This window comes from Caretta caretta, chromosome 2 (genome assembly GCF_965140235.1).
Source record: "Caretta caretta isolate rCarCar2 chromosome 2, rCarCar1.hap1, whole genome shotgun sequence".
Lineage (NCBI taxonomy): Eukaryota > Metazoa > Chordata > Testudines > Cheloniidae > Caretta > Caretta caretta.
The window spans coordinates 100,193,963-100,207,703 of record NC_134207.1 but is presented as its reverse complement, the minus strand read 5'-3'; the positions used below and the strand labels follow the sequence as shown (position 1 = coordinate 100,207,703).

The 13,741-nt window shown below is 42.8% G+C and overlaps 1 long non-coding RNA gene across 1 annotated transcript; it reads left to right on the top strand.

The window, feature by feature from the left end:
* Positions 1-357: 357 nt before the first annotated feature.
* LOC142070796 (uncharacterized) lies at positions 358-8,472 on the top strand. The gene is made up of 3 exons (XR_012666727.1): positions 358-466; positions 1,969-2,074; positions 8,048-8,472. It is a non-coding gene; the product is annotated as an uncharacterized LOC142070796 (long non-coding RNA).
* The last annotated feature ends 5,269 nt before the right edge of the window (positions 8,473-13,741 follow it).

Here is a 13,741-nt window from a genome sequence, read left to right as displayed (position 1 = left end):
TACCTAACTAGGAATGTCACTCATTTAAACCTAAATTTATATCCATTCCATTAAAACCCCTTATCTCACTGTTTCGTATTGTGCTATTGACTTCATGAAGGATAAATCCTGTAAAATAGGATATGGTACTTTATCACAATTAATTCCAAATCCCTTTCAAGTTTCATCTTCTGCTGTTTTGGTGCACTTCTTATTCTTGTTTTTTTTCATATATTTAGGCCTGGAAGGTTGAGACTAGAGCTAAGACTAGACGAACAGGTGAAAATATAATTTTTAAGAGGTGTGATGATGGCTTTTTTATCCCTTGTAAATTCCAGTACTCACTTTTCATCTTTGTTATCTTCAGGTGGTGGAGCAGATGAGCATTCACATTTTAAAACATAATGTCAGAGCAAAAGTTATCAAAGGCCTGAGCTATACAGTGAAATGGTGATGGCGCTAAGCTGTCCTCATCCCAGAAAAAATGGTAAGATGGTAGATGGATAGCTTATTTTTAACTGATACATTGTCTTCTCTATTTCCTGTGATGCTTTTGTCCCATGTTCACTTGCAGAGACCCATGTGTTTAAAACCAGCATCTGAAGCATGATTTTAAGTACTTTTTGTCCAGTAAAAGATTTTGGAGGTGGCCTTCTTTTTAACCTATAGAATGTTTAATAAAAACATTTATGAAGTTATAAAAAGGGGCCATAGTTGTGGCTGCATTAAGGAAATCCAGGGAGCGAGGCACACCATGGCACGGAGATTGCTGTGGTTCCACCACCCCACCATGGCTTCACTATCTGGGGCATGGGTGGCTGGCCTAATGGCTAGAGCCTGAGACGGGAGTCAGGAATCAGAGCCATTTGTTCATCCAGGGTCAGGAACCAGAAGCAGAGGGCAAGGCTGAATCAGAAACTGGGTCTTTTGTTATTTTGCTTAACAGGTGGCAGCCAAACTGAATGAAGTGAACTGGATTGGAGTTAGAGAAGTTTTAAAGAGGATGAAGACAGACTTACAACTTTCAGGCAACTGCTTATTTGTGTGGCAAAGATCTAACAGCTTTGTTTGGAACCCTGCGATTTATTTTTTTCCTATCTATAAATGAGTTGATAGATATTTAATACCACTGTGGCATTAATTTAATTCAGTTCCATTTGCTACAAAGACCATTCTTTTAGGCCTGTTTGCCAATACATTATTGAAAAGATCTGTTCTTACTGGATGTTTATTTTTCTGTCCAAATATACCGTGGCACAGATGTGAGATTCTCCAGAGAGGAGATTTCTACTGAAGTTATGTAAAGGAATTGCTAATTCTCTTTACTACACCACTCTGACAGAGGTTCAGCTGCTGTCAAGGTGGTTATTACTTGTGCAGTCAGCAGCTAGTGCAATTGCTGGTGTCTGTTGCTGAGAGACTAGACAGAATCAACAACATATGGTGAAATCAGTGTGCTTTTGCAACCCAGCCAATTGAAAGTGCAATATTGAATAAAAGCCCACGTTTTTTCAAATATGCTTTAATTATGCACTTTTGATTAAAACAAAACGAAACAAAAACAAAAGGAGATTTGAAAAGAAAGAAAATGTCCCTGACTTCCTGTAAATAAACCAAAGTTATTTGGATTACCTCTCAGGAAGGTAATCGTAGTTAGACGTGAGTCTAGCAGTTAATTCTGCCTTCTTTGATTTACAGATCTATAAATGTAGCACTTTAATATAATATATCATAGAAACAGGTGATAATGACTGGTATTGTTGCAAAGAGAACCTTAGATGGTTTTGATCCAAAGCTCAATGAAATTGCTGAAAGGACTCTTATTGACTATAATGGGCTCTAGTTTGAGCCCCACATTGTAACCTATAGGGAACACTCAAGAATAAAGCTGGCTAAAAGAGGGACAGTTTGTTTCAAAAATTGTCCCTTCTTCCAACTGAAAAAAAATCATTTCATTTCTTTCTATCTTTCTTTTTTCCCTTTGACAAGATCTACTCAAGAGACAAGTGGGATGGGAGAAGGCACAGCACTTAGTCTGAATCTGCTTAGAGTTCTGGAAACATCTAATTCATAGGAGGCAATGGACACTACCATGGTAAGTAACCCATAGTAACTTTTGGTGAAATCCTCTGCTCATTGGAACCAACTGGAATTTTGTCATCAATTTCGGTGGGGGACAAAATTTCACCTTTGGTGCATATCTTTGAAACATTCAGATGGTTTAGGGCCTGATCCATTTACAAAATCTAAGAAAAGGAAACATTTTCAATACATTTTAAAAAAATTAAACAGATTTTTAAATTTCAAATTTTCCCTGCAGTGTTGGAAACTCAAACCTTGCAACATCATGGTAGGTGAGCAAAATGCAAAAGTAAAAGTGATCTACAGTAAATTAGGATTTTGTAATCTTTCAATATAAAGGATCTAGGGCCCTGATCGTTCAAGTTGGCTTCTGTAGGGCTTCACACAGATGCAGAGGTCAGCTTGCATTGCACAATTTTTAAATATTTGATATTTCCTCTTAGTGTCAGTTACCCTGACAGAGGGATACAGAAAGCTTTTTGAATCACTTGATAACTTTGCCATTGTACTGTTGTGACAGGCAGGCAGCAGCTGGCACTGGTCTTCCAATTTTTTCTTTCTCAGTATGGGAGCAAGTGTTCTGTCTTGGAGAGGCATGCTTTGTTAGTTTTTGCAAGGTTGTACATAGAGACAGGGGTCCGTGGAGAAGGAGCTGTGTGAGTGGTAGGAAAGAGTTGGCTCTCTGCCTTTGTCTCTAGTTAGAATCAATTCTTAAGGTAGAGTTGCTCCCTGAGAATTGTATATTGGTGTTGGGCAGAGATTCCTGAAAGAAGAGGTTGCCTGCATGCTGCTTGGCTACCTCTGTTCCAGGATGGATGTGTATATACAAGTAAAACAAGTTACACTTAGAATATACCCAGATTCTGTGTCACTGATTTTTTTTTCCCCCTCCAAAGATACTTCAGTTTGCAAGGCTCAGGACATCTGCTACTGCTGGGAAAAGGAACAACATTGGTATCAGCATGGGTCTAAGAAAAAGGGGCAATAGATCTAATAATGAATTCTGAATTTGGAGAAATGGAGAAGTTAAAACACATGTTAAAGTAATCCACACAATAACAGGCATCCACTATCCCTTATTCTTCTATTATTGATTTTTTTACACTGATGGAATCCCTTGTGGAAGAGAGGGATTTCTCATATATTTAGCATATCTTTGGTCATACAGCAAGACTGGATAACAAAAGGAAAAATGCAGAAGCACTATAATGAACTGTTTGTTTCCCTATTGGTCTGCATCCTGTTATACATCTTGCTTAACATCAACGAGTTGCATCATCAGAGAGAATGCAACAGGTTTCAAAGAGATAGGAAACAGCTGCAATATTCAGATCTGAGCAAGATTTCAGCTTCCTTTTCTATACAGGTCAGGGGAGTTAAAACTCAGGAGGTACATCCTATTATAATATATATTCAAAAGTAATACAGTTTGGATCCAGATCCAGCTTCAGGTTCTCTGCACTCCATAGATCCATGGGAATTTCTAGTTTTGGGTCAGGTCCATCTCTAGCCAGTAGAATTACTGAATTGTCTGTGTTTATTTTGCAGTGTCCAGAAACTCTTTTTCTGTGTTTGGCTCAACCCATTGGGTGCCAAGGTTTGCTATCATTTTAAAAACAATATTGACAGTGTTCAACTAGCTGAACACTGAAAAATTATGAACAAGCTGCAACAGATTCAGAGGTGGACATCTGCTAGGCAACAAAATTCACATGCTCTGTTGGTGTGGTATCACACTGGAAATCTCATGAGATTTCAGAATACCCCTTGGTTTCAGATAGACTGTTCTTGTGGCACTTTGTCTTCCTTTGATTAGATTCCAGGATGAACTCTGTGACACCAGGTGGCTATGTTTTGCTACCTCTCCATTCAGGAAATTTGTATTGTTCCTTTGACCTGTTGTTGGCATATCAAGTCTGTTTGTTTTTGTATGTTTTTTATTTGATCCAAAACATTCTCAAAAAACTTAAGATAAAAGAGAGAGAGAGAGAGAGAGAGAGATTCAGCACTATAGATATGGGATTTTTTTAACGATTAAATAAAGATTTGCTATTTAAATATTCAAGTTAAATATACAGGGCTAACTGGGTTCCATCTCCCCATTTCATAGCTCCCATGTCTGTGAGCCCAACAAGGAGCAGGACAAAAAAATGTATCATTACATGTTTCCCGTATGTTGTTTTATACAAAGCAAGGGGAAAACTCAGCTCAGTGATGATAAGGTTGGGGGTGGGGGAGAGCAGAATGGTATTGGTTGACTAGAGTGGCCCCCACTACCCCAGCACCTCCTGCCAACCCTGACATGCATAGGGAGGTTAGGTCCTGATAATACCACCAAGCCAACTAATTATGACCCCATGGGACACTGGAGCATCAGCACAAGTATGGGAACTGGAGTGCTGAAGAACACGATGTGCATACACAATCCTATCTTGCATAGGTGTACTAGGTCAGAGCCTATCCTAGCATTCTTGAATGGGCCAGCAAAACAGATTTTCATGTCCCTCCACACAAACACAGATCTGGTACAACTGTCTACCATTCACTGTGATTGTGCATCACTATACACAAAGCCAGCCTGGTGTTTCTGAAGAGAGTTAGTGACATTTTTTGGAGTGGGAGGGACAGACTTAACTGATTTATTTGACGTATAAAGTGTGTATGTGTGAGATCTCTAGGTTATGACCTTCCATCTTCCACTCTTGCAAAGTAGATCCCAGCTACTTATACTGGGGTCTCTATGCAAGTACTGGAAGGCCCAATTTTGTAGCTAAAATGGAGATCTGTGGATTGCGAGGCCCCCTGCTACTAGAGGGTTTGGTGTGCATTCTGGTGAATTTTTAGCATTATGTAGCACTTCATAAACATCAACTTAAACTAACACTAACCTACTTACTTGCCATATACATAGCTTATAAGATCTGTGAGTATTATTCTTGTTATACATATATATATATTTTCTCAAGATAGAGAGCTGGGCACGCCCTTTCACTTAGACCTTGGAGGGCCTTGGTGTTTGGGGAAGTATATTATTAAACATATTTCCTAATGTGTTCTTGAGACCAGGAGGGATACTACCCTGCTGCCTGGGGTAAGAATCTGCCTGCACACTGTGCATCAGAGGGCAGGAAGTAGCCCTGAGTTATTAAGTAATATCTTATTTCAGCAAAATACTAGCTTCGGGGGGAGGGATAGCTCAGTGGTTTGAGCATTGGCTTGCTAAACACAGGGTTGTGAGTTCCATCCTTGAGGGGGCCATTTAGGGATCTGGGGCAAAAATTGGGTCTTGGGTCCTGCTTTGAGCTGGGGGTTGGACTAGATGACCTCCTGAGGTCCCTTCCAACCCTGATATTCTATGATTCTTCTGAGTGTTACATTAACAGCAATGCCTAATCAGCAAATTAATCTAGGCTTCCCACAGCCAATCCACATTCCCTTCACTAATTCCATCTTCACTGTCCTTACACCGGAGTTCACATTTTGACGTGGACTTTACATTCTCTTACTTTTTATCACTACTGATTCGATTACATTTACCAAACTAATCTGAAGAAATTTCCAGCATATCAAAACAGGCTAAATAAGGTAGTGGAATACTGTCTCTTTCATTAAATTATTAGTAATTATTCCTGTATTAATTAATTCAGGGCATAAGAAAGGTAACGGGGAGAGGGGAAAGAACTATTTCTTACATTTTGAGGCTATCAATAGCTTTTAATGGAAGAAGTCACCTTTCAGTATCCCAATGCTCACTCCAAAAGGAGTCACTAAGTAACTTACCCTCTCAGGCTGATTTACTTTTTCATTATTTTGGCCCTGAGAAATATGCTTTTTAAAAAAAAATTGAAAAAGAACATATATGGTTTCATTTTAAAGTTGGCAAGTTTAGGATTTGCCAGATTATTTTTATCTTTGTATATAGTGTACTCACTGTTGAATGGACTTGTGAAAGAAAGAAATTTCTTATTCTGAATTTTACCTAGTCCTTTTTTGGTTTATAGTTTGAGTTAGATAAATAAATTCAATAAAAAATTAAAATGGCTTTTTTTCATTTCCATTTTTTATATAGGACACACAGAATGATTCAGCCCTCGCCCCATTTAAAGAAAATGTTGGATTTTCCTAACACATGCAATACAATCTATTTTCTTTGCAGAATTGTCATCTTATTGCAACCAAGTAATACACAAGTACAGCAAGGGAGGAGAAGACCCCCTACATAAAACTGTTGGGGTCTTGTTTTAAGAGGAGGGAGTAAGGGGAGCTGATTTTATACAACATGGGAATATCTTGGACTCTGCTCAGAAGTATATACAGAAATGTTAATATCCTTTTTTCAAAATAGATTGCATCCTGTATGCAATGCCTAAAATTCAAATGCATTAGTAGTTTACGTATTTTTGAATGTTGTAATAGAAATAATTCAACCAATATCAATGGGTAACAATTTTTAAAGTGCCTGAGTGACTTAGGATGCATGTTTATACTGGTAAAACTGGATCTACACAAGGGAGCTTTTGCTGCTTTTGCTATGCCAGCACAGTTAAAGCAGCAAAACTTCTAAGCCTTTGTCTACACTAGGAGTTGAGGTTGAATTTAGCAGCATTAAATCGGTTTAACCCTGCACCCGTCCACATGACAAAGCCCTTTTTTTCGACTTAAAGGGCTCTTAAAATCGATTTCCTTACTCCACCCCCGACAAGGGGATTAGCGCTTAAATCAGCCTTGCTGGGTCGAATTTGGGGTACTGTGGACACAATTTGATGGTATTGGCCTCCGGGAGCTATCCCAGAGTGCTCCATTGTGACCGTTCTGGACAGCACTCGCAACTCAGATGCACTGGCCAGGTAGACAGGAAAAGGCCCGCGAACTTTTTAATTTCAATTTCCTGTTTGGCCAGCATGGCAAGCTGCAGGTGACCATGCAGAGCTCATCAGCAGAGGTGACCATGATGGAGTCCCAGAATTGCAAAAGAGCTCCAGAATGGACTGAACGGGAGGTATGGGATCTGATCGCTGTATGGGGAGAGGAATCTGTGCTATCAGAACTACATTCCAGTTTCGAAATGCCAAAACCTTTCTGAAAATCTCCCAGGGCATGAAGGACAGAGGCCATAACAGGGACCTGAAGCAGTGCCGTGTGAAACTTAAGGAGCTGAGGCAAGCCTACCGGAAAACCAGAGAGGCGAACGGCCGCTCCGGGTCAGAGCCCAAAACATGCCGCTTCTATGATGAGCTGCATGGCATTTTAGGGGGTTCAGCCACCACTACCCCAGCCGTGTTGTCTGACTCCTTCAATGGAGATGGAGGCAATACGGAAGCAGGTTTTGGGGACGAGGAAGATGATGAGGTTGTAGATAGCTCACAGCAAGCAAGTGGAGAAACCGGTTTTCCCGACAGCCAGGAACTGTTTCTCACCCTGGACCTGGAGCCAGTACCTCCCGAACCCACCCAAGGCTGCCTCCCGGACCTGCCAGGCGGAGAAGGGACCTCTGGCGAGTGTACCTTTTAAAATACTATACATGGTTTAAAAGCAAGCATGTTTAATGATTAATTTGCCCTGACATTTGCGGCTCTCCTGGATGTACTCCCAAAGCCTTTGCAAAAGGTTTCTGGGGAGGGCAGCCTTATTCCGTCCACCATGGTAGGACACTTTACCACACCAGGCCAGTAGCACGTACTCGGGAATCATTGTAGAACAAAGCATTGCAGTGTATGCTTGCTGGCGTTCAAACAACATCTGTTCTTTATCTCTCTGTGTTATCCTCAGGAGAGTGATATCATTCATGGTCACCTGGTTGAAATAGGGTGCTTTTCTTAAGGGGACATTCAGAGGTGCTGCGGGGAGGCAAAATGGGACCTTGGAATGAAAGCACATGTGCTATGTACGTAATGTTAACAGCAAGGTTTCCCGTGAAAGAGTGTACCCAGTGTTCTATAAAGTGTGTCTTTTTAAATACCACTGTTCCTTTTTTTTTCTCCACCAGCTGCATGTGTTTCAAGGATCACAGGATCTTCTCCTTCCCAGAGGCTAGAGAAGATTAGAAGGTGAAAAAAATGCTCAAGCTGTCCTCTCACACTGACAGAGCACAGACGAATGCATGGAGGCAGACAATGTCAGAGTGCAGGAAAGCACAAAATGACCGGAAGGAGAGATGGTGGGCTGAAGAGAGTAAGTGGCGGGCTGAAGAGAGGGCTGAAGCTGAAAGGTGGCAGCAGCGTGATGAGAGGAGGCAGGATTCAATGCTCAGGCTGCTGGAGGATCAAACTAATATGCTCCAGCGTATGGTTGAGCTGCAGGAATGGCAGCAGGAGCACAGACTGCCACTGCAGCCCCTCTATAACCAACCGCCCTCCTCCCCAAGTTCCATAGCCTCCTCACCCAGATGCCCAAGAATGCAGTGGGGGGGCCTCCGGCCACCCAGCCACTCCACCCCAGAGGATTGCCCAAGAAACAGAAGGCTGGCCTTCAATAAGTTTTAAAGTTTTAAAGTGCTGTGTGGCCTTGTCCTTCCCTCCTCCACCACCCCTCCTGGGCTACCTTGGTAGTTATCCCCCTCTTTGTGTGATGAATTAATAAAGACTGCATGAATGTGAAGCAACAATGACTTTATTGCCTCTCCAAGTGGTGATCGAAGGGAGGAGGGGACGGTGGTTAGCTTACAGGGAAGTAGAGTGAACCAAGGGGTGTGGGGATTCATCAAGAAGAAACAAACAGAACTTTTACACCGTAGCCTGGCCAGTCATGAATCTGGTTTTCAAAGCTTCTCTGATGCACACCGCATCCTCCTGCGCTCTTCTAACCGCCCTGGTGTCTGGCTGTGCGTAACCAGCAGCTAGGCAATTAGCCTCAACCTCTCACCCTGCATAAATGTCTCCCTCTTACTCTCACAGATACTGTGGAGCGCACAGGTTTCAGAGGAACAGCCGTGTTAGTCTGTATTCGCAAAAAGAAAAGGAGTACTTGTGGCACCTTAGAGACTAACCAATTTATTTGAGCATGAGCTTTCGTGAGCTACAGCTCACTTCATCAGATGTTTACCGTGGAAACTGCAGCAGACTTTATATACACACAGAGAATATGAAACAATACCTCCTCCCACCCCACTGTCCTGCTGGTAATAGCTTATCTAAAGTGATCAACAGGTGGGCCATTTCCAGCACAAATCCAGGTTTTCTCACCCTCCACCCCCCCACACAAATTCACTCTCCTGCTGGTGCTAGCCCATCCAAAGTGACAACTCTTTACATAATCAAGTCGGGCTATTTCCTGCATAGATCCAGTTTTTCTCACATCCCCCCCCCCCACACACACAAACTCACTCTCCTGCTGGTAATAGCTCATCTAAACTGACCACTCTCCAAGTTTAAATCCAAGTTAAACCAGAACATCTGGGGGGGGGGGGGTAGGAAAAAACAAGAGGAAACAGGCTACCTTGCATAATGACTTAGCCACTCCCAGTCTCTATTTAAGCCTAAATTAATAGTATCCAATTTGCAAATGAATTCCAATTCAGCAGTTTCTCGCTGGAGTCTGGATTTGAAGTTTTTTTGTTTTAAGATAGCGACCTTCATGTCTGTGATTGCGTGACCAGAGAGATTGAAGTGTTCTCCGACTGGTTTATCAATGTTAGAATTCTTGACATCTGATTTGTGTCCATTTATTCTTTTATGTAGAGACTGTCCAGTTTGACCAATGTACATGGCAGAGGGGCATTGCTGGCACATGATGGCATATATCACATTGGTGGATGTGCAGGTGAACGAGCCTCTGATAGTGTGGCTGATGTTATAATAACAGTGGGAATATTGGTTTCGCTGAGGTCTAACCGAGTCAGTAAACTGCACCAGCGTGCTTTTCAACATCCAAATGCACATTCTACCACCATTCTGCACTTGCTCAGTCTGTAGTTGAACAGCTCCTGACTACTGTCCAGGCTGCCTGTGTATGGCTTCATGAGCCATGGCATTAAGGGGTAGGCTGGGTCCCCAAGGATAACTATAGGCATTTCAACATCCCCAATGGTTATTTTCTGGTCTGGGAATAAAGTCCCTTCCTGCAGCTCTTGAAACAGACCAGAGTTCCTGAAGATGCAAGCGTCATGTACCTTTCGCGGCCATCCCACGTTGATGTCGGTGAAACGTCCCTTGTGATCCACCAGAGCTTGCAGCACTATTGAAAAGTACCCCTTGTGGTTTATGTACTTGCTGGCTTGATGCTCCAGTGCCAAGATGGGGATATGGATTCCGTCTATGGCCCCACCACAGTTAGGGAATCCCATTGCAGCAAAGCCATACACTATGACCTGCACATTTCCCAGGGTCACTACCCTTGATAGCAGCAGCTCAGTGATTGCGTTGGCTACTTGCATCACAGCAGCCCCCACAGTAGATTTGCCCACTCCAAATTGATTCCTGACTGACCGGTAGCTGTCTGGCATTGCAAGCTTCCATAGGGCTATTGCCACTCGCTTCTCAACTGTGAGGGCTGCTCTCATCTTGGTATTCTTGCGCCTCAGGGCAGGGGAAAGCAAGTCAAAAAGTTCCATGAAAGTGCCCTTATGCATGCGAAAGTTTCGCAGCCACTGGGAATCGTCCCAGACCTGCAACACTGTGCGGTCCCACCACTCTGTGCTTGTTTCCTGAGCCCAGAATCGGCATTCCACCACATGAACCTGCCCCATTAGCACCATGATGCCCACATTGCCAGGGCCAGTGCTTTGAGAGAAGTGCTTTTAGTCACCCTGACGGAGGGAGGGGTGACTGATGACATGGCTTACATGGTTGGCTTACAGGGAATTAAAATCAACAAAGGGGATGGCTTTGTGAGAAACAGAATGGCCCCCTCAAGGATAGAACTCAAAATCTCAAGGATAAAACTCAAAACTGGGTTTAGCAGGCTGTTGATTTCATGGAGGGAGGGAGGAGAAAATGAATACAAAACAAATCTGGTCTATTTCTTGTTTTGATCCACTTCATCTATCTTTATACATCTTGCTGGCAGCAGACTGTGCAGTACAACCGCTAGCCATCGTCATCTCCTGGGTGCTCGGCAGAAGATGGTGCAGTGTGACTGCTGGCCATCGTCTTCTGCTGGCTGCTGATTGAAAGACAGTGCACTGCCTGTAGGACTGAATCGCCATGAGACGAAACTTAAAAGGGAAATGACCTGGCTGAGTCACTCCCATGTTTGCCCAGGCGCCCCTGACCTCATCGAGATCGGTTAAAAGAGCACCCTGGACTACATTGACGACGGCTACCAGTCATACTGCGCTGTCTGCTGCCAAAAGGCAATAAACTGTTGCTGTGTAGCAATGCAGTACCACGTCTGCCAGCACCCAGGAGACATACGGTGACGGTTACCAGAACGGGCTCCATGCTTGCCATGGTGTGGCGTCTGCACAGGTAACTCAAGAAAAAAGGCACAAAATGATTGTCTGCCCTTGCTTTCACAGAAGGAGGGAGGGAAGGGGGGCCTGACAATATGTACCCAGAACCACCCGCGACAATGTTTTAGCCCCATCAGGCACTGGGATTTCTACCCAGAATTGAAATGGGCGGCGGAGACTGCAGGAACAGTGAGATAGCTACCCACAGTGCAATGCTCCGGAAGTCGACGGTTGCCTAGGTGCTGTGGACACACTCCACTGACTACATGCACTTAGAGCATTTGTGTGGGGACACACACAATCGACTGTATAAAAACGCTTTCTACAAAACCGACTTCTATAAATTCAATCTAATTTCGTAGTGTAGATATACCCTAAGTGTAGAGAAGCTCTTAGGTTCCTTAGTCACTTTGAAAATGGGACTTAAGCTCTGAAATAATTTAGTGACTTTAAAATTTTAACCCAAATCTTTGAACTAATTAAGACAATTGCACAGCATTGAGAGAGATTCGCAAAGATGTTTCCAAATCCAAAAATTATACAATTTTCCCATGAACTTCCAGTGCAAGGGTCATCTCTGCGGCTGCCCTGAGATGCGTATTATTTCAGGGATGTCACATCCTAGTAATGTACCACAGCTAAAATTCATGAACATGCCTTTTGCTTCAAAGTGAATTTCCACAGAATGCTGACATGCTATTTGCTTAGTTTTGTAACCTAAACTCTAAATCTTCTGGGTGAGCACTCACTCTAATGTTAAGCTGTGTGTAAGTATATTTTGTCTCAAGAAAATATAACATCCTCTGTTTTATGTTGTGTTTGAGAAGCAGACATACAGATGAGGTCTTCAGGGCTAGAGGGGAAGATTCTAGGGAGACAAAGGGGGAAACAGATCAAGTTTCATGTTTTGCTGCTTTAGGAACAGCCTGTATGATAGAGTTCACCCTGGTCTCTTATAAACAAGTGGATTTCTGCATTCCACATCAAAATCCCCAAAGCTCTTGTTTTTGTACAGAATGCATTCAAGAGTTTTTTTCTCTTCATATATTAGATACATTACTAACTTATTGTCCCAGCTCACATCATGGCAGTAGTCTTGCATGGTTTTAATTATTACTTTATTATTAAAAAGAAAAGAAGTAGTTGTGGCACCTTAGAGACTAACCAATTTATTTGAGCATAAGCTTTCGTGAGCTACAGCTCACTTCATCAGATGCATCGGATGACTTTTATGTATCCGATGAAGTGAGCTGTAGCTCACGAAAGCTTATGCTCAAATAAATTGGTTAGTCTCTAAGGTGCCACTAGTATTCCTTTTCTTTTTGCGAATACAGACTAACACGGCTGCTACTCTGAAACCTATTTTATTATTTTTATCTATACAGGACTCTTGCATTGCAAGGCAATTTGCTGAATAAGGACTAAGTACTGTAGTTGTGAATTATAACCTTTTTGAAACCTCTGTGGACTAGGCACTAAGGGGAAAGGTAACACACACTGAACTGTGGGTAATGTGTCTGATTGGCGACATCCATAATATGCAATATGGAAGGGTGTGACTTCAAAAAAAGAGACCACAAATGGCAGGGGGCAATGTATTTCATAGGCCACACGCTGAGGCAACCAGGCCCATGAGATAATCAGAACATGCATTAGCAAGAATGTCTCTTCTAACCCTTATACCTGGAGAGAGAAGAAACCAACCACATTACTCTGGGAGATTTAGGTGTTGGCTGGGTATAGGATAAACACAATGTGATCAATCACTGCCCAGGATGCTCTTGGAGGCTCATGTAACACTTTCCTGTAAGCCCTTGCTTTTCTAGTCTCGTGCTGGACAAGAATAGTCTTGGGGGGATGATAGACATGAAGGGGCAGGAGAGATGAATCAGACAGTGCACTTTAATGTGTGTGGAGAAGGTGTGTGTTGTGGGGGATTGAGGTTGAGAGTGAAAGGACATTTGAACCTGGGATAACAACCAGTAGCTACAGAACATCAGAATGAGAAAGTGCACCTTCGAGGAGTTGTGTGAGCAGCTTGCACCAACTATAGCACCAAACCACTTGATTTTGGAAACCCATCCTTGTGCAGAAGCAGGTGGCTATTGTGCTTTGGAAGCTGGTAACACCTGACAGCTACTGGTCAGTTGCCAACCAATCAGGGGTTGGGAAATCAACAGTTGTGGCAGTAGTTGTGCAGGTTTGCAAGACTATCAATACTGTCATCTACCCACAGGTGGTTGCCATAACTGAAGTCCCTGAAATTATACTGGATTTCAGAACTGTGTGTGG